At 39.9% G+C, this 25,266-nt stretch overlaps 1 protein-coding gene across 8 annotated transcripts in view; it reads left to right on the top strand.

Annotated features, from left to right (window-relative positions):
• Positions 1-25,266, top strand: part of NAV3 (neuron navigator 3) — a 517,660-nt gene that overhangs the window by 306,399 nt on the left and 185,995 nt on the right. The gene's annotated exons all lie outside the window — the stretch shown is intronic.

Genomic DNA, 25,266 nt, shown 5'->3' with positions numbered 1-25,266 from the left:
GCAGCTTGGAGTACCGAGTGTTCTGCAGTATTTTTTCCCAGGTAGAGTTTGATGATAGTTGAAAAATGGTTCACACATATTAAAATAGTGTGTCTAGGACCCAGTTGAGAAGCAACTGAAGTAAGAATATTTGTGAGTAAGCCATTTTCTGCTGGTGTGTGTTTGCTGACCACTTGGAGGTGATACAAAGGGAACGTGTATCTGGAACTACAGATACTGCTGGAACCTTAACATCAGCAAGGAGCCCAGAAGTGCTCCTAAATCAGGTCTGAATTGACAAGTTTCACTGTGACCATAAATAATTTTAAATGTGCTTCCCTTTCCTTTTCTTCCTCCTTGCTCAGCTGATCTTCCCAGAGCTTCAAACAGGTGTGTGACTCACAGAATAAATGTTCTTTTGCTGATACTTGAGTTCACATTATATGATTTGTGTACCCAGATATTGCAAATGTATGGCAGCTGTTAGAATTCACCTCCTTGTGATCCCTTAACATAGGCCCTTTAAGCAGGCAAATGGCTCCATTTGGATTTTTATTTAGGCTAAAATTCCCCACTTGCCTCACATTTCAGAAGAGTCTAAAACTTTTCAATTTTCAAATTATTCCACTTTATGAAGTAAATCATGTTCCTTGTCTGAAGTTCCCAGCTTTGTATTCTACTTTCGTAACTTTTCCTTAGCAACCTATTATATGTTTTTATATGACTATCCAAAGACAGATAATGTGTGGGAAGAGGTTATCAGTTGAGATATTTGTATCTGTATATCTGTAAAGTGGATTCAATGTCTTTGGATATATTTTTTTTTCTTATAATTTGCTCTCAGTTTTTTTAATCTGCTTTAAATGTTTTTATTTCATTTGTTTGGGATACTCCTGAGATATTAACAGAACATAGTGATTCTGTACTTTCATATTTCTTTCTGCATTGTGTTTCTATATGAAAACTAGAGCAATGCACAAGTTTTATCTCTGAACTCATTTGGATGTAGTGCTAATTTAATGACTAAAAATCCAACTTTTGAAATTACCAATAAGCAGTTATTTCTATATTCTAAGACCATGCCAGAGTATTGTTCAGATAGAATAATCAAGCACAGATTTCTTTTACTTTTTTGTGCAGAATAAAAAGCCATGTCCTTTTGTTCTTCAGATGCTGCATAAAAAGCTGACTCTGCATCTTTCTATTCCAAAACAGCATTTTTTATCACTTCCTCATCGTTTCCATTTATTATGTTTTATGTCCCTCTCCTGCTTTCACTAAATATCTACAGGTGCTGTCACCAATATACCAATGTAATGACATACAGGTAAATTAAAACTGCATGTCAAAACTTCCTTGCTAGCCCTCCTTCTTCTTCCCCTTTTGTGTTTTCCCCGAGATAAACATTTGTCATTCTTCTCTTTCTCCCAGGTACTTTTTTACAGATTGTAGGATACAGTGTATATTGGACTTTCTAAGGTATACATTCATTTGTGAGAGAGCTTTCTAATGAATATCTAAATATCAGTAGGTATTGGTTGATTTTCATATTATTCTTATAACAATAATGTATTTGATGATAGTATGTGAAATTTTATTGTTTAAGCCAATTTATAAAATCTTAATGAGCAGTAAAAAGCGTAGAGGTTTAGAAAGGAGGATGGTAAAACAGTAGCCACAAGGCTATCCATTGTTCTTAAATCACCTTAAAATTAAAAATAGTAAATACTGGAACACTGCATGTCTGGTATTCAATGAATAATAATTAAAGAAAGAAGGTAGGGTATTGAGATTTTTTTCAATTTTCATCACAATATTACATACAATTTTCAATAATGGATCCGTCTGTACATAGTATTTTCTTGACAGATTTTCTTCAACCTTATATCTAATCCTGCCCAAAATTATACCCTTACACATATTGTATTTGTGGATATTAAAAAAATATGTGTGACGACTGGTTTTACCCTTTCCCTTAAGGACTAGTTTTAATTACTAACAGAAATTATACAGCTGTTAATATTTTTATTATACAACTGTGGAGAATTACATGGGAGCTGCATTGCTAAAATTGTAACAGCAACCAGTCTTCTTCCGGTTACATCATTGTAAACACAGAGCACAGATTTTAAGAAGTTAGATTCAGCTGCAAAATCATGTACCTGCAGAATACAAGTACAGTAAATTCACGAATACAAGCCGCACGGAATACAAGCCGCACTGCTGGTGTGTTGGCAACATTGTTGCCTTTGTTAATAGATAAGCCGCACCCGGAATATTAGCCGCACTTTAGTTCGCAGCGAACTTTCACAAAGTCGTCATTTAGTAACACAATCGCGGGATCGCCGGGGCTTACTGGCTTACTGCCGACCTCGGAAACATTGTTTCCAAGTGAAAAAAGACACACCCTTTATTTACAAGCCGAAAAAGACAGGAACAATAGTGTGGTCATTTTGCGAGCATTCCCAATGGATCCGCGTTGCCTTTAAACAGCTGCTCAGCCGCGCGGGCAGGCAGCTGAGCTACGAGCGGAGCCACATCTCTGTGCTGGCACAGGAGCGGCCGTTGTAGCCCTCGCAGCCCACGGGGGAAGCGGCCGTTTTAGCCCTCGCAGCCCGTGGGGGGAAGCGGCCGTTTTAGCCCTCGCAGCCGGGCGGGGGGAGCGGCCGTTTTAGCCCTCGCAGCCGGGTGGGGGGAGCGGCCGTTTTAGCCCTCGCAGCCCACGGGGGAAGCGGCCGTTTTAGCCCTCGCAGCCGGGCGGGGGGAGCGGCCGTTTTAGCCCTCGCAGCCGGGCGGGGGGAGCGGCCGTTGTACCCCTCTCCCTGAGGGGAGAGAGGCTCCCCCAGCCCTCTCCCTGCGAGCCCAGCCAGCCCCGTAGCCGCACAAGACTGAAAACACTTTAAAAAGTACAGAGAAATATCACACACTTTTATCGAACTGCCGAGGTAACTCACCCCGATAACAACCCCCGCCCCTCAGTAATGCCGCCATCCACAGGCAGGCAATAAGCTGTTCTCTGATTGGTTCATCGTCGGAACACCGGGAAACCATGGATTTCAGACTGTTTTGGCTCGGGACTGGACCAGCATGATACTAGGTAAGGGCAGATATCACATTTTTGTCCATAGATTAGCCGCACCGGAATATTGGCCGCATTTCCGGGTTTCCACCAAAATTTTAGTCTTCTTCCTGCGGCTTGTATTCGTGAAATTACTGTACTCTTATTTTAAAAAATCACAAATGAAGAGTGACATGGTATATGATCTCCCTAAATTAGTTGGCCTCAAAAGGACAATGAAAACAAATTTAATTCAGGAAATACACAGTCCCCTTTCTCTGCTGAACAAATAAAGCATTTCATTGACTTCCATATGGTTTTGTGGTTCCCCTCCCCCCTTACTTTCATATGAAAGAAGACAGCTTTTATGGAATTTCCGGGTTGATTGCTGTATTTTTAAAAAATGAAAAGCAATTATTACGAAGGAAAAGCGTAACAGGAAAACAGATCCGAGTACTCTGAGCCTGAATGTTGGTGGCTCTATTTGAATAAAAACAAACCTCAAACCTTCCTGTGGCCGCAGTCTCATGCCTGCTTTTGCTGGAGCATTGTTTAAACTCTGAGCTTACTGTGAGTACTGTAAAACAAATCATGCCAAAAGTGAAATGACAGCATATTTTTCTCTGAAAAAAATTGCTCCCCGCTGTTGTCAGAATCTCCGCACCCCTTGTCAGTCAGTTAATGGCACAGAGTAGCTAACAGTGCATTAAGATCCTAGTAGGCTTCAAATCAGATAACAAATGGCTTTAGTGACTTCTCCAGTAATGACCAAATTCCTCTAACGTATTTATTGGGCTTTTGCAAACTGTTAATTTTGCCATCTTGTGCTTTCAAGACTTAAAAGTGTATGCTTGCCCAGTTCTGCTTCCTTTTCCAGGCTTCATTTCTCAAGGGAGACTTTTACCCCCTCAGGCCAATATGTTCCTCTGAAGTTCCCACACAACCCCTTTTTTAGTTGCCCATAATATGTTTTTTTACTTCAGGTGGTTTTTGATGTACAGATAATCTATATTCAGAAAAAATCAGAAATTGTGGTGCTTTTCATATAACCAGAGAACACCTTTTATTGCAGGTGTTTTCTTTATGAAAACAATAAATACTTTCGAGAAAGGAGCCTTTCTGAGTAGGCTACTTCTCTAAGGCAATTGTTTCATTTATAGGCCTATTTTATAGTAGTTTCAGAAACTTGAAGATATGCTATTTTTAGAATATGGGTTGTGGTCTGCTGGGATAGACAGAAAATTATAACTTTTATTTTGGATGGAGAAAACCAGCACACTCTACATGCGAAATGCTTAAAACAATTAATAAAATAATCTTGCTGAACTATGGATTATCCTTTGGGACAGTGTTACTCCATTTCTGAGTGCCATAATGTCCCTAATGTGCCAGAGACCCCATAGCACAGGGGTGTGCAGTTACCTCCAGCTCAGAGGGCTGGGCTGGGGTCTCCACTGAGTCTGCCCAGCAGCTTCAGGGTGCTTCTGCCACATCTGGCTTCTGACTCAAGGGCTTATTTATTATTGTTCCTCCTTCCATCCAGCTGCTTAGCACACCACACCATTCATAGGTTGTGGATTTTAACTCTGTTCCATGTCTTTTTCCGGCAGAGGATTTGCATCTGCAAACAGGTGAGGCTGCAGTTAAAATAGTCAGGTCCTGGAGGTGAGACATCTGATCGTATAGGCTCACTGAGGCTCTGCACACAACTGTCCTAGGGTGGGGTGAGGGGTTTCTGAGAGACTTTCTGAAAGACTAGAATCTCTCCCTGACTTTACAGTTTAGAGATATCCACCCTTTGAAGTAACTGTAGAAAGGAGACAACCCTGAAATCTTTCCCTTTATTTCCAGGGAGAGGATAGTCCACCTTTCCCTTACAAGCCATAAAAGCACCCAAGAGAAATAAAGCTGAAGTAATGCTTCTCAGCTAATTTTCAGAGTGATTTAGGGACCTAGCATATAGGGCTCAATAAAATTCAGTGCCAATCTACCAGATATATCAGAAGATGTAAGGATGATGGACCATCTCTGTTCATCACAAGGCCTTGTTTATAGCTTTGAAAAGTTTGAATATATGGGCTAATACTTTAAAGCAAGTATTTGATTTAAGCAGAAGTTTTAGAAGAATAGAAAATTGTATTTCATTTACTTGAAATAATTAAAATGAAATGGAGATAAGCACTATGATGCTGGATACAATGAGGAGAGTCTTAGGACTGTTTCACTACGAAGCTATGACAACTCTGTTTTGAAACAGTCTTTAAATTTGGCAAGGGAATGCTGGAGGGTCAGCAAAATGCTTTTCACTCCTTCCATGTGAAAAATCTTCTGAAATTTGAGCAGGATGTGAGCATTGGAAAGTCTCAGTTCACACAAGCTTTCTAAACTTGGAGATTAGAAAATAAACTATCCTTAATTATACTTGTACTGAACACACTCCAGTGCTTGGGCTTGCCTTTCCCAGCAACCAGAGGTCACTGTAACACTGGACATGGGCACTGAGAAAATTGCGGCTCTGCCCTGACAACAGGATTTATCTTCCTCAGGTCTGGTTGGCATTTGGGGGAAACATCAATGAAATAATAAAGATGTTGTAGTTTAGAGCTCTGTTGAGAAGAGAAACCAAGTTTACAAGAAAGCTGGGGCTGAAGAAATGGGCAAGTGATAAAAAAAAATGCGGTCTTGAAAGTTGGATGAGAAGTCAGAAGGAGTGCCACCAGTGAGAATTAAGTTATAATGTTGATCTAGACTATTTACAGTAGGGCCATACCAGGAGTGGAAAAGGAAGCAGTCAAAACTAAGTTTTGGGAACCTTAATTTGGCAGAATAAATGTCCTCAGAGCCCATGATATTTGAGTAAATTAAGAACTTGCTAAAAATCCTTACTCTTGAACTAGAGACTGAACAGTACAAAACAAGAAGGCTGTCTGAGGCGGGAAAGATGCATTAACTGTGGCTCCCCATGGTGCCTGGCTACTGTCACCTGGGCAGCACAGGACTCAGTCTTCCAGTTTGCTGACTGGCACTGCTGATGTGGGAAGTGCCCCTGACCCTGCTCCAGGGGGTTTCCCCTCCTTACCTGCCAATGGAGTTTCTCTGCTAAGGTGATAAGAACATTCTGCAATTGAACAAGAAGGACACGTAGATTTTTCTGAGCCTTCTGTTGAAGCCCTAGCTAGGCTTTGTAGGTTTCCTTTTAGTCATGTTGCTTTGAAAATTTGTGAGAAAAAAGAATGCAATTTAAAAAAAAAAATCACTGTACAGATATTTTTTCAGCGCCTTCAGGCATAGTCTTGACACTATTTTCTAATTACATATAATTCTGGTTCCCCCAGCTATTTCTCTACTAATGCACTAAATAATCCAGTGCTTCACAGTTTGGCCCCACATCCATAGAGCTCAAAACATCATAAAACTTTTCCTTTTGCATGGTAATTGCCTTCACTTGTGAATGGTCAGTACATCCAGCTATAGAGACCAACCTCTAATGCCAAATACTGAGAGCAGAACATGTGCACACTTTCTTTACTACCTTGCTGTACTGCAGAACCTGTTTATTTTCCCCTCAGAAAAGGTAGATGTTGATTTTTCACAGCAGAGTATTTTGACTACTACGTTTATGTTTGTGCATAAGTCATGGATAATTTGCCTTTCAATTAACCTCATTCACTGTGTGACTATTGCAAACATTTTCTTTTGTAAACTGTGCATTTGCAAGAGGATCTTGAGGCCCCAGTTGGGATTCATTTGGATCTGCATGTAGATAGTAGTGATTCAGAAGAGTGTAAAAATAGGGTAGCTCACAGAGCTGTCTGCATGAAAGACCGCTGGGATTGCATCTTGTAAGGAAAGGGGTGGAGCTGCAGAAAAATAAAAGCTCCCTTATGGCTATTTAAATCACAGTTTTTGTCCTATTCTTACTTTGTTTTCTAAATGCACTTTTCTACTGTCTGATGCCTAACACTTGCTGAAGAGTGAGTGTGATTAATTTTTCTTCTTGCTTTGCATTTTTCTTACTCGTCTGCTCTTTACACATTTCTTTCACTTCACTGCCCAGGGCCCCACCTCCACTTCCCACCTCCTACCTGCTGGAGGATAAGAATATCCAGTTTTCACAGTTTTACATCTATTGGCAGAAAGCCAAAAGTGCCAGTCACAGCATGTCTCTTAGTTCAGAACTATGGAAGAACTACAAGGATGAACAGCTGCTTTGGAGGGAAGGGAGGTACTTTAAAAGACAAATTTGTGAAATAATTTAGGTCTTTCTGAAGCAGTTAATTTCAGGCAACCATTCCCCAGGCAATTTGAGTTCTCACCTTTGCAAAATAATTCATCCTAATAATTCATTTAAGAAAGAAAGGGTTGATTTTTGTTTGTTTGTTTGTTTGTTTGTTTGTTTGTTTCCCCTGTTGTTGATAAACAGCTTCAGTGGTGGTGATTTCTTGGATGATATACCAGCTGGTCATTGAGATCTGGGAGAGGCACCACTGCTATGGAAGAGGAGGATTTTCTCAGAGTGCAACAACTTCAGAAGTTTCTTTATCAGGAAGCTTACTGTTTAAGAAGGAGTGCAATTGCTGTTCTTTTGCCTTTTCCTCCTTGCCTTTTGGTATTGGATCAATAAAGTGTTCAGCAGAATTAAGTATGCTACTTTTTGGTGACTGACTATAAAATAAGATATATTTTTAATTAGATGACATACTGATGTGAATCAAATCCTGTTATAGCTTCAACTGTCAGTATTTTCAAATAATAATTAAACTGCTTTCAGTGCCAAGCCACATGTGATATGAGAATTTGAAGAGTGAAATTTCAAAAGATGAGTAGCATGGCTGTAAAATATCTGGGCAGTCTTTCTCAATAGGGCAAAACATTGTTTAAATAGAGTTGAAAATCCAAAAGAAGTGAGGTAAAACATGAATTAGATTGGGCAGATCATTTGAGAAGGCTAACGTGCTGAAGAATACATGGTGATAATTCCAGCGAGAAATAGAAAAAAAAATGTAAGTAGAAACCTCTTAGCTAGAAATATGTTATACACTTAAGTTCCAGCAAAATAGGTATGAAGAAACCTCCTTCCAAGATCAGCATGGACCAAGATGAGGACTTCTTGGACTGTGCAGAAAATAAGACGTAAACCATTTGGCGTTTTCTTCTATTTATCATATTAACACTGAAAACTCCTTCCTTAGCACGCCAAGTAAGCTATAGAGTCCTGTCTAAGCCTGTATGACCTGAGTCTCAAAACACGTTAAGTGTAATGCCTGAAGTAAACCTGATGTTCAGTGTGCTGGTGATGTGCAGTGAATGTTGTCTACTCTAGTCACCCATGCTTGTGTCCCATGCATGCCCAAAAGCTGCTGTCCTCGGCAAGGTGCAAACCCCGTCCCCGTGAGCTGACTCACCACTTGCACATCTTGTTGCACTTTGACCTCTGGATTAGTACTTGTGCACCAGCAAAACATGCAACTGGAGGCCAGGATTCACTCCCTGAGGGATAGGAGGTTTGTCTTTCTGGAGTATTTCTAGGGTGATACAATTTATTAGTGTACCTGCACTTACAGAATGGGCGTGTCTGGTATGCTCCTAAAGATAACTTTTTCTATCAATCTGCAATATCTGCTCTTGTAGATGGATCTTACACTATTTAAGGCAAGAAATAATTTTATTCCTTTTCTATTCTATATTATTTATTTATTTATAATATTTATTATATTTATTATTTCATTCCTTATTTATTATTCCAATTCTTTATTTTCTGTAGTTGCATTGAAGATCCTAGAGTGTAGGAGGACTTCTTGATGCTACAGTACTTTAATTAGTAACATGCACAGCACTTTGTTTAGCTGCTCTAGAATATTTTTAAATCTCTGTGATGGGGGAGTGTTTTAGTTTAAATCATTACAGCTGCTGTTATTTCTGAAGTACATTTCAGGGGCAGTGCGGTAGTTGAAACTCTCTAGATGTTTCTCTTCATTAGTGGTGCTGCACTGTGGCTCTGAGAGCAATTTGAGGAGTGTAACAGGTGCCAAAAAGAAAGGATTTGCTGGTGAAATTGCAGAGATTGGGCAGGCTACTGGGAGAGAGAGGTAATTTTTTTTTTTTGGGTGTAAATTTCTCATATTAGAAGTGGACTTAGTTTCATTAACAATTTTCCTTCTCCTTACTAAGCTGAGATACTTCGGGCTGTCACTTGTTCTTTGGGAGACAAAATACGGAATTTTTATTTTAGTCAGCATTTTGAAAATCTTGATTTCCACTACAATATGCTGAGGAAAGAACTTGAAGCTCATGTAAGACTATGTAAGCTGGCAGAGAAGAAATAATGTAATCAGCACCAAATGTGTTTTCTCCAATGTTAGTTATTTTTTCAGTGCTTCTAGCATAGGTTCTTGAGATTTTACTTTGAAATAGGATGCAACTACATCCTGGATGCTGTGAGCTTCCCCCAGGCTCTGTTTGCTGCTTTGCCCCCCAGCATCTTTCCTTATTCTGTCAGCTCAGTGCATCTGAGGGGCTGCCTCAGTTGAGCTGGCAAGCTGCTCTCGCTGGAGCTCAGGCTTTCCTTTGCCTTCAAGTTCTGCTCCATTAAAATGAACGATCCACCTGGGTGCTGAAAAGGTGCAGGCTGTTCCTGGGAAAGCATGGCCAAGCTGAGTACATTCAGATGGTTCCAGAGGTGTCCATGCAGAGGACATGGGTCCTGCCCTTAAATTAAAGCTGTTTTGCTGCCAGTGCAAAGTGCTGTTAGTGATGAGAAAGGCTCAGGAGTTTTGTAGCAGCAGCAGCTGCTTCAGGAGATGTGCCTTTCAGCTGTGTGAGGGATCTCTTCCAGTCAGGAGCTGAATGCAGGCTTTTGGGACAAATGGCTGATGGGATGAGAGTCAGAGTGAGCTAAAAGCATATACAGAATGTTATTAGTTTGCTCCAACAAACATCTGGCCTGCTTTGAGAGGTGTTTGAATGCAGCCATTGTATTAAACAGGACTAATTTTTTTCATCAAAAACACATTCCTGGCATAGTGGCCTAGTTTCCTCCCCCTGTTCTGATTTGTTTTCTTACTGAACTGTGAAGCTGGTGGTGTGGGTGGGAAGAGATGTTGCTTTTCTTACTCATGTATACATACTAATTTTTAATTTATTTTTTCAGTTCTGGTTAATGTGGTTTTGTTTCTTCTCCTTAGTTGACAGGTATTTTGATGATATTACAGTTTCATGAGTCTAAGTTAAGTGAGAGTCAAAAATATAATATATCCCTAGCATTCCTGGAGCAGAATTTTCACTCAGTCTTTACTGCAGTTATTTGGATATCCATCATATTTTAAGAGAATAAAAATAACAAATTCACCTGTTATTACCTCTACAGCACATATTCCCTCATAACCAATTAAAAAAAACCTGTGTTTTTTCAGTATTTGAATATGCCATGGTATTTGAGACTCTCAAGCACTGTACACTGTCTACTTAGGTAGCAAGCTAAACAGCCAGGCTTATGAACAGATTCAAAGAATGAGGAAGGATTTTTAGCTGGTCGATCAGCTAGCCAGTTTATAGTTTTTCTCACATTATTTCCAGAAGTTTTCATTGGAAAATTTTCATGATCCCAAATGGAATAGCATCACAGGAATAAGAAATACAGAAAAGGCAAAGTAGACTGGAGTCTACCTCTGCCTAGTGGCAAAACATTCTTCCATGTTAGTTGATAGCACCTACACATGTAAGCCAGGAAAAACTTTTGAAACAGAAAACTTTAAATAACTTGTACTGATTATCAGAGTGTTTTTAGTTGTTTGCAAGACCACTGAATTCCTATAACCAATATGCAAATATGAAATATATTTCCTGTTATACACACTCTTATGTGATATTTCAGAATCAGAGATCAGGTGATTTTACAGTGATCCTTTCATTATGAGTCTAATTTCTTGCTTCACATTCTGATCTGGTTTGGGACAGTTTCTTTCTTTTCCTGTCTGCTCTATATTCTTATTGACTTTTTCCAAGCAGAGAATCAGGTGCTCTTATAAATTTTAACATCATCTTAAAGATTCTGGCTTGCAGTATACCCTGGGAGGTTTGTAATAGATTTCTTCATATGATATTTATGTTATTTTATAAATTCTTTAACCTTGTGGAAGAAAGTTGATGATCACATTTTATACTTGTTTTGATGTGATGGAAAAAGTAATGTTTCACATTGAAAATAAAATAGATTTTTTAATAGGATGTGCATGCTGTTGGCTTAAGGCACCTGTTTAGAACACACTGTTCTGGCCTGCTTATGGATGTCACATATTTTGTTTACATAAAGCTTCACTTGAAAGAGTCCCTTTAGAGTTAATAAACCTCTGTTTAATAGAGTTAATAAACCACCTGAATTACAAATGATTTGACCAAAAATGCCCTTGAAGTAATAGTGAATGAGAATGTGGAGTTTTGCAACAAGTGGAATTGCTACTATAGAGGGATGCCAATGATTTAAAAAGAAAATTGAGGGTAGGAAAAGGGTTACAGCTGCACATCAACAAAAGTCAGGAGGAAGTTACCTGTTGGGTTATCTTGGGATAAACTTACCTTGGGATAACCTTTCCTGCAATCTGAAATGCTTTAGTGGTCTCTGTAAGTGCATGTCAAGACAGCCTACTTCTCCTTGGCTGTAAGCAATCCAAGATAATTCGTACTCCATGTGAAACACCCTACAATTGAAATTATATAGAGTCCAGTTTTTACCAAAACACCTTTCCAAATTCTTTCTGCTGAAAATCCAAGTCCAGAAAACGTACTACTCCCATAAGACTCCAGGCTGCTGCTCAAGAGTGGCTTTTATCATACTCCTCCCAGTTTTCATTTCAGACATTTGAGTCACTCAAGAAACAACCACAAATTGTATGTACAGTAGTTTCACGAATACAAGCCGCACGGATTATAAGCCGCACCCCCGGTGCCTCGACAATGTTGCTGTCTTTGTCAATAGATAAGCCGCACCCCGAATATTAGCCGCACTTTCATTCGTCGCGAGAATCCGTGCGCAGCTTTCACAAATTGGCCAATTAGTAACAGGATCGCGGCATAGCGGGCTTTACTGGCTCGGGGCGGGGCCAGGAAGGCTCAGCCCGCTCATGGTTGCCGACGGGGCCGGGTGGCCCAGCTCAGCGCCACGGCTCGGCGGGGCTGGCCGGGTGGTGCTGCCGCCGCCGCCGGGCTCGCTGGCCCCCCTCTCCCGTCAGCACCGCCCCGCTGCCGCGTTCGCTCGCCCGGCTGGCAGGGCTGCCGCCGCCGGGCTCGCCCCGCTGCCGCTTTCGCTCGCCCCGCTGCCGCTTTCGCTCGCCCCGCGCCGCGCCTCGCGAGCGCCGCGCCCGACCCGCTGCCGCTTTCGGTCGCCCTGCGCCGCGCCTCGCGAGCGCCGCGCCCGCCCCGCGGCGCTTTCGTGGCGAGCAGCGGCGCTTTCGCGGCGAGCGGCGGCGCTTTCGCTCGCCGAGCGGCGCTTTCGCGGCGAGCGGCGGCGCTTTCGCGAGCGGCGCTTTCGCTCGCCGAGCGGCGCTTTCGCGAGCGCCGCTTTCGCTTGCCCCGCCGGCAGGGCTGCCGCCGCCGCCGCCAGGCTCGCCGGCCGCCCCCTCCCGTCTGCACCGCCGCCGCGTTTCCTCGCCCTGGCCGGCACTGCAGGCCCCCGCACCGCCGGGCTCCCCCACGCTGCTGGCCCCGATTCTGCTGGGCTTCCCCCGCTGCCAGGCAGCCCCACCCTCCGGCCTTCCTGCTTCTGCCATGCTCCCCTGCACTGCTAGCCCCAGTTCTCCCGGGCTCCCCCGCCCTACTGACCCGGCTCTGCCGCCCCCCTGCCCCGCCCTGCTGGCTCAGGCTCTGCCGCCCGCCCCCCACACTGCTGGCCCCGCCTCTGCCAGGCTTTCCCACCTCTGCCGGGGCCGGCCGGGCTCCAGCTTGGCTTGGGGCTGCCGCGGGCTCTCACTTCCGTGTTGGCATCTTTTAGAATTTTGTTAATAGATTAGCCGCCCCGGAATATTAGCCGCACTTCCGGGTTTCCACCAAAATTTTGGTCAAATTGGTGCGGCTTGTATTCGTGAAATTACTGTAGTTTTCTTTTACACTGTATAACAAACAAGCAGTGAGAATCCTACAGTTCTGTCTACAAAGGTAGTAATTTTTAAATGCTCTGCAGATTTTCCTTTTGTAAGTAAAATATGTGTCTAGAAACAAGTGTTCTACGAAACCAGGCTGAGAACATTTCTCTCACTAAAATATTGATTTGTTCAAAAAGTTGACATTGATATTGGAATTGATCACAACTTATCACACTGATAATTCCCTTCCCTTTCTCTCACCAAGGATTTTCATTAAAATAAAGCTCACCAGCAGCTTTAGTTCTGTATGTGTGGACTGTTTAAATGGAACTCAAAACACCTCATCAAAGTATGACCCTTTCCCTTGGTATTTTCCCCCAGTGCTGGGCTCTTAATAGTGCATTATTGTATAGCCAGATGAGTACTGGTACGTGCAATTTAGGTCAGACTTGGGACGACTCAGAGCAGCACTTTCTCCAGGTGAGATAGTTGCCATTCCATGTCCTGGTGGGGGATGCTCAGTCTGGTGGGTGATGGAGAACCATGACTGCTGGTAGGTGTGGTAGAGGAGCCATAACTTGGGGCAGCTTCAGCCCCTTAATTCATGAGAACTATAGGACAATTTAGTCAGCTGGCACAAGGTGAAGCATTTTTAATTCTACATTAATTAATGCCAAAATATTGACCTGATACAGAGCTGGCTCAGGATCACAGAATGAAAGCAATTTATTATGTTCATCTGTATATGCTCTGTATTTGTCATATAAATGTATTATTAGTTCTTGACATATTTATATTTTTATATTGAGAGGATGGATAGCTCTAGAGTAAATTACTGCTGTTACTTTGTTTCTCATATGTAGTTTGGTTTTTTTCCATAGGTGGAATAAACTGAATTTTCTAGCAGTTGACTGCATTTCTATGCTCTACCAGGTTATTAGGCATCTGCTTAGATATACATTCTCACTTCTCTCCCCATATCACCTCCTTCAGTTAGATAAACCCCTAAATAGAGGTTTTGCCATATTATGAAATCCTGTTTTCAACATCTTTGTCTGTATTTTTATTTCTAGCCTTCAGTTCCTACTAAATACATGATCACTTTTTTGAGTGTGTGATCAGCTTGTTCATAGCAATATATGTGCCAAGCCTGGGATACTTTTTTACTCTGCAGGTAGAAAAACAAAAAAGGGACAGTGAGCTAGTGAGATATGGGGTGTTTATCAATATTGATATTCCAGGAGTGTGGCCCTCCTGGAACGCTGGCATCTCCATAAACTCCTGCTTTGCAAATTCCTGCTGTCCCTTTGCAGGATCAAGTCAATACAGAACAGATGTACTCCATTCAGTCTTACTCCAGTAGAAATCAGCAGATAAATTGGCAAAGATTTCACTAAAATTGTGCAGAGCATCTACTGTGCACTTTTTCTACAAACCCTCCTACTCCACTCTTTCAACCAAATGCTCCAGAGTCAACCACGAAATTACAGTTTAAAGATAGTCGTGCACTACATGTGGGATTAGTCTCACTAGTTTTTGTCTTCTAAAAAATAGGAATTTAACTGCAGAGAGGAATTAGTTCTTCTTGTACTAGATTCCCATCCTGCTTGGGTTAAACTGCTTCACACTTACCTGTTTCTCTTGGTACAGACTATCAATGGAGCCTAGATGCCTACCTCAGGCTAGATACCTGCATTTTGGAGGAAAATATACTACCAACTTTAACTGATCAACCATATTTATTTCCATATCAGATAAACTGGTATGGAATTTGCATATAAGTATAAATAACTCAAATATGCCTACATAATCAAATATGCAAAAATCAGAAATATTGCAGCATAGTTAAACAAGGTTATTATACTATATACTATTTTATATATTCTGTTGCAGTTAGTTAGTGCATTTATTGCTCTGAGGCATGGGAGGAGCAGAGGTCACAGAACTGAGCTGGCAGTGTGTGCAGTGGTGGATGCAGCCCTGCTTTTCCACAGGTCTCTTCCTGTGTAAATGCCAGTTGTTGGTGCTCTCCTGCATCCTCTGTGTCACTGAGCTGCGGGATGTGGGGGTGACTCCTTCCCCACCAGGGTTAGTCACACCACATTCTGCTTTCCTTGACTCACCCAGTGGCCTCAGTGCCACCCCTGTCCTGAGAGCTCCCTTTTCTGGGAATGCTGTGCTTCTTCTGCCTGCCTTGAACTGATTCTTGATGCCTGGTAAAGATGACAGTGCTAGACAAAGCAGTTCATTCCACCTAATTCCACACGAAAAAGGATTAGGGCAGGACAAAGTTTTGACAGGCATTAATGAAGCAGTTGATCCAGCATAGAAACAAGCCAGCTTTCTAAGTGTCTGCAAACAAGACAGAGCATCAGATACTCATTAGTACCATAAGCTTACAATAAGCTGTGATGAACACTTCAATTTGCTCAGCAGTGCCAAGGGGGGATGTGGTTGGTAGGTTGGTTTGTTTGTTTAGCACCAGGCCCTACTTCTTACCCTAAATGCAACAATTCTTCTGTTTATGTGTTGTCTTTAGTGGAGTTTCTTGCGGCACAGGTAGGGGGAGGCCAGACCCCAGAAACTGTAATGAAAAATTCAGCTGAAAACAGGTGAATATGTTTATGAGGAGAGGAATGTTATTTATTTTTTGCATCAGTATATGCTGCAGTCGGATATTTTAGAGGGAAATTAAGATCTTGCCTGTACTTGATGTCATGACATTGAGCGTCCTTCTAGTAAACAGATTTACTGAAGCACATTCCTAACCTTTTAAATTTAATAGCTAGTAAAAAAAAATATATTTTAGTAGGTTATTCCTAGCAAAAGGAAGAAAAGAGACTATTTATTAGTCCCATTTTCTACCTTACATGAATTTAGGACAACTTTCTATCTTAAAAGGTAAAATACCCAATTAATCCAGGCCAATCTCCTTGCCTACATCCCAAGATTATTTTAGTCACAATCTTAACATGAATTGTTTAGTTATTCTTAACACTGGTACTATTCAGGTTATTCTTTGATTTTGGGGTTTTTTTCTTCAGTGATTTTTCTGACCCTGAGTTTTGTCTCTGCTTCTTCTAGTCAGCTCATTTTCCTTTGTTCATCACCTCAACAAAAGTAATTTTCACAAAGTCATTCTGACAAATTTATTTGAATCCCTGAAAACCTTATATTTGCCTTTGCTCCTAGCAAAACTCCATGCCTAGCTGTTTTTCACAGATATACCTTATCTTTTAATTTAGATATATCTTCACAGAGACAACATAAAACATATCAACCTGTTCTCTTAAGGGAAAAAGCAGTTATGAAAATATGATATAAGAATATTTTATGAAAGGATATCTTCTTTCCTAATTATTTTCCTCCTTAATTCTCAATATTTGATGTCATATAAAATATTCCCTCCTTATTTTAAGGTTTAAAACACATCATATAGCAGACCTACATGAATCAGTGGACTGTTTTTAAGGCATCTGTGAAAAATAGTTGAAAAAATGCTAACTGTAATCAGCTTACATTCCTGTAGAGAAGATAAAACAATTCTGCAGGAAAATGTTTTGAGGCCACCAGAGATTTTGACAGCCACTCAGGTTTGGATTCAAGGTAGAACCATATATAAGGTTTGTGAAGAATAGAACAAGAAGTGATGGCAAAAATGATCTTCCATGCAAAAACAAGAGAAGTAATTATATGGAAATATTTTCTGCCTTTGCCCTCTTCAGGTTGAGAACAATTTACTCTTCTCAAAGATGAGTGTAGAGAGGAAGGCTAAAGGGCATCTTAAAGCTTAAAAATGATGGTGCTAGAAAGCAGAAGCATCAGTAAGAGATTGTAGGCACAGAAAGACATAAATAGATAAACACTACTTTTGAAAGGTTGCTGTTTTAAAGGGACAGAGCACTTCCAATCAGCTTACACAGGAGAGGTGGATACAGGGCCCCTGCATCTCCTGGATCCACATGAATTACTTCAGGGTTTAAGAGAATATTTCTACTTCAAGGGACCCATCTGCAGGCTTGGAATGGACTGGGCCATTATGTGTCTGTCATGGCTCTTTAAAAACTCCATAGTCACAGTGATAGGAGAAAAGAAGCCAGCTCCTTCCAGCCAGGAACAGAGAACAAACTAAAGTGAGTTTGTAAATGATTTCAAGGAACATTGAAAACAGGCAATGGGAAAAAAAGCCCCTGTTTGTTGCTTTAAGCCTTTGTTCTGCCTCCTGACTTCAAGTGAATAAATACATGAAGTTTGTTTGGAAGTGTTTGGGGTTCCCTGTACATTCTGATAGCTTTACACAAAAAGAGGTTCACTTGTGCCAAAGTCGGATGGTCTGGTCAGTTGAAAAAAAAAAAACACATAAGAAACTGAGCATGCTACAGCTCCTTTGAGGTGTTTGCACTGCCTGTTCCCACGAAGGGCATCAAGAGGAGTGTGTACATAGCTGAGGATTTGCACAATTCCACAGGTTGTGCCTCAACATCATGCCTTCCCTAACTTCTGTTGCCTCTCATCACATGGCTTTGCTGTTCATTTAATTGTTAGATTCTTCATGAACTCTGCTTATATAGTGTGTATTTTTAAATAACATTTGCTTCATATCAGGTGCATTCAGATGAGTTCCCTACTCTATGGGCAGTTTGTTGGTTGAGTATCATTTCAAAGCTTATTGTGCAGAATTGTCTTGTGCCCTCTGTACCACTGTGGCTGTTGTGTGATTAGAATTTGGAGTGTGCAAACACAATTAATTGAAATACATTCTTAAGATAATTATTCACAGAAATGTGTTGTACCACTGAATATCACAGTGAGCATTTTAAATACCATTCTTAGGATATAGTATTTTTAAATGGCTTAAAATGCAAGACACTTCATCACTTATATGCTAAAATGCATATTTTACTGCAGTATTTTCATTTTAGAGTGCTCCTTGGGGATTCAAATCCTGCAAGTTTGTTTGACATGTAACAAATTCACCTATTTTGCACTGTGGTATAAACAGTTTCTTATAAGAGACTGCTTCTGTGGATTAGAAGTTGAAGGAATACAGTAAATTTATTGACACAATACATTTTTTTGTATTTATATTTATATATATATAATATGTTTATATTTTTCATATATATAAAGATAAATTATGGTGAGGTGCATTTAATCTATCTAACTGTGATGGGATTTTTTTACTGTAAAACCACAGACTAGAGAATCCATTTGCCCACTTTCATTCTTCTTTAATGTAAGGAACATCTTTTTTTGGTCAAAGAGACACAGATGAAGATTAAGTAGTTCTGCAGACTCCAGATCAGAGCTTCAGACTTAAAAGAGTTTTACTACTGTTACTCAAGAATAATTATTAGGCAGATAATGCCAATACCATTATAACCTGTAACAAGATAATGACAGTAACATAAAATGAAGCATTGGTGTAAGTATGGGATTTTATTCCTGATAGTAACATTAAACTGTCCAGGGAAGGTGAGAACAAAGCCATCTGGTGCAATGTTTGAGAAACTTTTCTGTGGAACTGAACAACTTGAGAGATATACCAGTCTTATAAAATTTCAAACTTCACTTTCCACTCCAACTTCAAGTCCCCAAAAGTACAAATTAAAAAAAAAAAAAAAAATCATTAGGGTTCTTTATGTTCCCAGGAAGTTCCTCCAAAACATTTGTCCTTACACTTACATCAAAATGAGAGATATTCGGCAAGTGCTATTAAAAACCCGCAATCCTTTGTTATCAGGGACCTTCTAGAGCAACTTTAAGAATTTAAGGAAAAAATTGTTTTAAGGACTATCCTATTCCCTACGTCTGCACTAAATAATGTAGGAAATGGTTGGACTTTTAACGAAGTATATCCTTTGTACAGTAATTCCTGAAATATGATCTTCCCTCCTCCCCCAAAGAATTTGTGTTCCTATGACCTATCTCACTTGCATTTTAGGTGTCTATATCCATCATTGTCGTTCTCAGAACTCCCACTCAGCAGCTGTCAATTTTGGCAGCGCTCATGTTCCGTCCATAGCCAGTCCAGGTTTTTACATTAAGGATCTGTACAGACATGAAATTGTACCTCTGAGAATGCTCAAGAGCTGCGTTGGCTTCACAAAGTCAAGTACCTTGCCAGCAAGGTTTATTTAAAGGGCAGGTGAAATAAGCACCTGCCTACTATTAAAAAAAATTTGAGTTGGGAAAAAAAACCCTTGCCAATATTTTAGAATGAAATATTTATTATTCATCAACAATTAGTATTTCTTTTAAAAAAAAAGAAAATAAAAGAAAATCTAGCACGTGTAATTTATCTTTTTTCTTATGTTATCAGGGAGTTAGGAAGTTAATAGGAAAGGTTAGAAAAAAATATTTTTTCCTGTTGAAAAAAGTAGACTTAATGGAGGAGTGTCAAAGGAGTGTCAACAGAAGACCCTGAAGTAATACTCCATATCCCTGTGAATGACTGAACAGCTGTGTGGGCTGTCCTGTAGTGCCAGCTTCTCAGAGCTACCTGAGGAGAGAGCTACTGGTGCCATCAATGCCATGCAGCACCACAGTCCAAGGAAACACCTGAGCCTGACATGGGATGAGACACAAGGTGGTAGGCAGCTCAGTTAGGGACTCACTTGAGAGGAGACTTTTTACTGGAGGAGACCTTTTATTGGATCATTTCTGTTTCTTACTTACATTAGTAGGACAAAATGCAAAAAGGCTGTTGGAAGGAATGGCTGGAACACAATCGCCTCTGTCCAAAATAAATGCTATAATCTCTAGCCAGCAGAGTTATTTGTTTGTGTTTTCAGTGAGTCCCTTTCTTCCTCGTCTGCTTCCTGCTCACAACTTCCCAATCTTGAATTATTTTCTCTATAGTGGTGTGGTTGCAATGAGAGTATCCCCTTCCTAATCCTTTACAGAAACCTTCAGTCCCAAGGGGTGATTGTGTGGGAGGTGGAAGATATGGATTTAATTAAATTTACAGGCAGTGGCCCTTTAAAGTGAGTTAGTCAGTCCTTATCCTTCATTTCTAGTCTGTCATCCAAGAGACAGGGTATCACCAGAATGTGTATTTTAAAAGAAAATATAGGCCAGTGAATGAAGAGTTGCAGATGTGGAAAGCAGTCCCCTGAGGAAGAGGGCCCTGTGAATGGGCAGTCATGAGGACCCAGGCCACAAACCTCAAACACTAAAGCACCATTTTGTCTCATAAAAGGAGGGAGTTTCATTGTCTTCAAAGGTAAATCATGGGTGAAAATATTTTGAGTCATAGATCATATATCTTTGGGGTTATTTTGGGTGGTGCTGTGCTCCTATAGAAGGGTGTAGGAGAATCAAAATCTGGTAGAATGTATGCATGGGAAACTGCAGATTGAACAGTGAACAAAACCCCCCACATCCTAAGGTCCTCCCTTTATGAGACACTGGCTCTTCTATGTCATGTGCAGCCAAAGCATTCACTAGAGACTTTAGGGACCTTTTATCATAGAAAGGAAGGGGGTTAAGGGCATATTTTTTAGGAATCTAGAACCTTTTTCTTTCCATTGTAGGATCCTTCCAAATCTGTTTGTGTTACAGAAGGTGTACGTGAGACATGCCTTTCACTAAGAAATGAGAAAGATTAGAACACTGATTCCTATTTCAGATGAAAAGTCTTCTGTTGTCATAACTATGATAAGATTTTTTCCTCCTTTTCGTTGTTTAAAATTAATTGGACTGAATGATTGTAAATTTAAGTATTATTATAATCAGAACATGCAGGTATTTATTATGGATAGTGCTTTCAATGTTGATCAAAGGAAAAAAAAGGAAGTGTCCTGATATCCCAATTGTACCAAGCTGCATTTTCAGTCTTTCAAATCCTTGAAACACTGTATTTCCTGAGCTAAAGAGGTACAAGTATAGGCTGTCATCTGTGTAAGTGTAATTTCTTTTTCCTAAGCTTCAGAGAGGTAGTAAAAGGCAAAGCAGTTGCACACAGTAAGAGTCTCAGATCACAACACTTGAAATCATTAGCTTACTATTGTGTTACCTATAGCACCTCAGTGGTGTTCTGAATATTGATATTCAGAGTAGCAAGACCATATTAAAACCATAAGACCATATTAAAATCATAGACTTGGTGAAAAACAACTTTTAAACATCAAAGCACAGAGAAAAATTATCCAGGAGTTAAAATATCATGTTATAAAATATGTAGACCAGAAAGCAGTGTATTTTGTTAAGTTTGATTTGTAAAACTGTTCTTCCACAGAAGAGGAAACTATACAATTTAAATTAGTGATCTAAGCCCCAAAAAGTGCTGAAGACTCTATATTTAAAGTTAGTTATGGCCTTATCTGCTACTGTTTTCTTATAAGAAGAGAACAAATGTATGTCCTAATATTTTTGAATTTCTGTATATCAGAAATTTGCCTTTCCACACTTAAAAAGAAGTGCTGGCAAAGAGGGTTATTTTGGTCCCTGGGCCAAGATCTTTAATGCCAAATTGCAGTGTGGAAAGAATGTCCCTGTCCAAGTAATAAATCCTTAAAATGAGCTTTGATGGAAAATCTGGAATAGTTTCACAGTGGAATCTTCTCAACTCCATGTGAGGAGCCCCATGGCTGATTCGCAGAGGCAGGTGCTCACCCAGAAATTGTCTGTTTGATAGCAAGAATGGCTTTTAACTTGGGAACAAAAAAAAAAGAACCAACAAAGCAATAATGTTTTTGTTCTTAAAATTATTTCATGCTTTCTAGTCAGATTGTAGAAGTCTAGTCCATTCATCTGTGGTGTTATACTGGTGAGTATAACACCAATGAAATTGAAATTTGTAGTGTCAAGGGGATTTTCGAGAGCCCAAGTGATAGGACACTGCCTTTAGATTCACACTGCTTATCTGAACTAAAATGTTGACGCCTTCTTAGTGGTGTCTCTAGGCGTAACGCTTTTGTCCATTGGGTAATCCTGGTCTTCCTCACTGTTAAAATTATCTGAGACATTAGTTTAAATCAATGTTTAATGTAAAAGCTGCATTGACTAATAGGCCCAGTATTTATTGTATTTTCACTAAATGGATGTGGAATTGCACTTTATAACACTTTATAACACTAATTGTACTTTATCTATCTATACATATATGTATCTATCTATATCCAAATCTATATCTAAGCAATAGTTTCAAAGTTGTATGAACAAGTATATGGCATAGTTATAACAGAAAGTCTCAAGGTCAACTGCTTTGGAGGATTGCTTTGTGTAGGTGGCACTTAATATTGTCTCCTGATAATTCAGGAAGCTCGAGGCCAGTGTTAATAACTGTGGTGCTGTTGCTCCCTTGACAAGTACCACTTTCCCACAGCACAAGCCTGTAGAGAAGCAGCTGCCTGTTCAGGGTCCCTGCAGCTTCAGGACGAAGATCTGGCTCCTTCCAGTGGCATTTTATTGCTATTGCACAAGACTGAAGCCAGTAAATAAAATTATTAAACTGTAAAACAAATCAGTAAGATTCTTTTTAAAGTATGAAGAAGTGAATTTATTCTATAAAATGTTGGATTTTTATCTGGGCCAATAAACAAATTACTCAGTGAACCTTACAGGCAAACACACACACACAAATATACGTTCAAAGAAGCTTGTACCGTCACCTTCTGTTTGGCACAGAAGCATCAAAAGTATTGCTCCTGTGCCATTGCTGAGTATTGGCCTCAAACATACGTGTTAAATTAATTCTGAGTTGGGGTTTGGGAAGAAATTAGTAGAAAGGGAGCACAGTAAGCCAGTATTAATGTTACTTCAGTGATTTGATCACAAACTGCAAGTGGAACTTGGAAATATAAATCAGCCTCCTTAAAGTTGGGTAAGTCATCTAAAGCTTGCCAGTGATTGTTTAATAGTATTGTTTCTACTAATTTTCTTAGCTGGGATTAGTGGAGTTTTGTTTAATTGTGTTTTTATCTGTAAACTGCTGAGTAGTGTTGATGGATACATGCTGCTATTTACAAAATAGAATTGTTCTACAGGGATTCTGACATTTTGGTTAATTGGCATATATCCCTCTAAGTGGTTTCTATTCCTTAACTCATAATTGTTCTCTATTGCTCAGTGGGATTCAGAAATAGGGTTTGTGGAATGTCATTTAATACTCATTTAATTTTGTTAAATAAAGCGCATTGGCTTCTATTTTGCCTATAAATTAAGTAATTCTAGTTCCATTTTCTGACTATATATTTTTAATTGTGTAAATATTTTTCTTTCTCATGTAATATGCTTAATGTTACAAAAAGTGCCACCCCCAGACCCTAGATTTAATTCATAACAGATGAATTACAGAGTATTTTCTATAGCCAATTAAACCAAGACATAAATTGAATGGTTGATATGTCTCTTATGGCACTCTAAATGTGAATCATTGTTTTCAAAGTTAGTCTTTTTACTTGCTAAGTGGAGGACTGAAACTAATAAATTATTCTTCTGCATCCCAGAGGCATAACCTTCAATAAGAAAATATTTAAAAGGTCACATCCTGCCCTCCACTTGAGCTTTCCTTAATGTATAGGCAGTGAGAAGGAGAAAGGCTTCTCTCTGCAATCTGATTTCCTCACCCTAATCCAACACTAATCAGTGTGTTTCCCAGGTTCTCTTTATAAATACAAGCTGCTTCAGGGACACTCCAACACGTGCTTTGCTACCACAATTTATTAACCAAGAATAGTTAAGTTGAAATAAAGCTGTGGTCATGCCCTCTCCTCTGGCAAATCCTCTTCACAGGGACTCTGGGACTGTTATGCAGTCTCTGGTATTCAGCATCCAGGGGAGGCCACACACTGGAAAACCTCCCAGGAAATGGATATACAGCGTTTACAGCCCATTTTGTAACATACTGGAGAACAACAGAAACAACTCATCAATCTCTTCTTTTTCAGGGGCAATCTGAAAAAGTGTCCATGGGTGAAAAGCTCTAAGTGCTATCAACTAACAGTCATTTCCAATGGCAACATTTTAAACAGAGTGAAAGCATTACAGTAGAAGTCGCATAACCCTTTTATTAAGTTAACAGTGCCATATTCCCACTTTGGGTGACTGTTAAAATTCTAGTCTTGGAGTTATTAAATAGTTTCATTTTCCTTTACTCTATTTTTCATAAAGAAAAAAAAATATGAAATGTATTGATATAATCCAAACAGAATAAAAGACAGACTCCTGCTCTGTTGAGAAGTAGCATTGTGTATTGCTGTGAAATACTGCAACCCAAGTATACTGCTAGCAACATTTTTTTTAATAGATAAATTTTCCTTCCGTTTGTCCAACTGTTACTTGCCACAAAATAAACACTAAAGAAAATCGTGTGAGAAGCTTGCTCTTGTCTACAGATTCCTTTTGGGAGCAGGAGTACTTAAAAAGTCTCCCCACCCCCAAAGGTGCTTATGATAGTGAGCACTGGAGGACAGCATTTCAAGTCTGCCATCGGATACAATTGTCTCCTACAGAGTATTTTAAAGGACAAGTGATGAGAACTGGATTCTGTCTGTTCAATTCACATACCTTTTTTATTAAGTAGAAAAATATTTAAACATTTTTGAAAATTAACCTATGCTCCCAAATGGGATGGAAGTCTGTCAAGGTCTTATTGCACCTCAATTGGCAGCAACTGCTTTTCTCCCTAAGCAGCAGCATTGGCACATAAAGGAGTGACAGTGGCATATGGAAAGCCATCTTCTGATAGCAACAGGAGACCATTTGAAGAGCTGAGATTCTATATTCTGTAGCAAACAAACAAGCAAACAAAAATCAGGAGGGATACAAATTCTTGGAATATGCATTTTCCCACCAAGAATTTTTCTAAAAGTACCTGGTATACAAGCTCACAGAAGAAATTATTTTCAACTTGGAATATCTGGGGTTCAGTCCCAGCTGTTTGCCCTTGAGTGAGTCACATCCAAAAGCAGCCTTTATGCCTCAGTTTCCTCACATCTAAAGAAATAATAAATAGAAGGAGTGATCTCATTTATGCCTGGAAAGCATGTTGAGCTGATCTGGTGAAAGACACTGACGAAGTGTCATGCATTATTAGTGCATTAGTCTGACTGCACATCTGACATTTCCCACTTGGCGCTGATCGTGGGCGGTAACATTTCTGTAGTAGTTTTAAAGAGGATGCTTTATATCACTGCCTGATGCGTATTA

This window comes from Catharus ustulatus, chromosome 4 (genome assembly GCF_009819885.2).
Source record: "Catharus ustulatus isolate bCatUst1 chromosome 4, bCatUst1.pri.v2, whole genome shotgun sequence".
Lineage (NCBI taxonomy): Eukaryota > Metazoa > Chordata > Aves > Passeriformes > Turdidae > Catharus > Catharus ustulatus.
The sequence above is the reverse complement of the archived record's forward strand: the minus strand, read 5'-3'. Positions and strand labels throughout refer to the sequence as shown.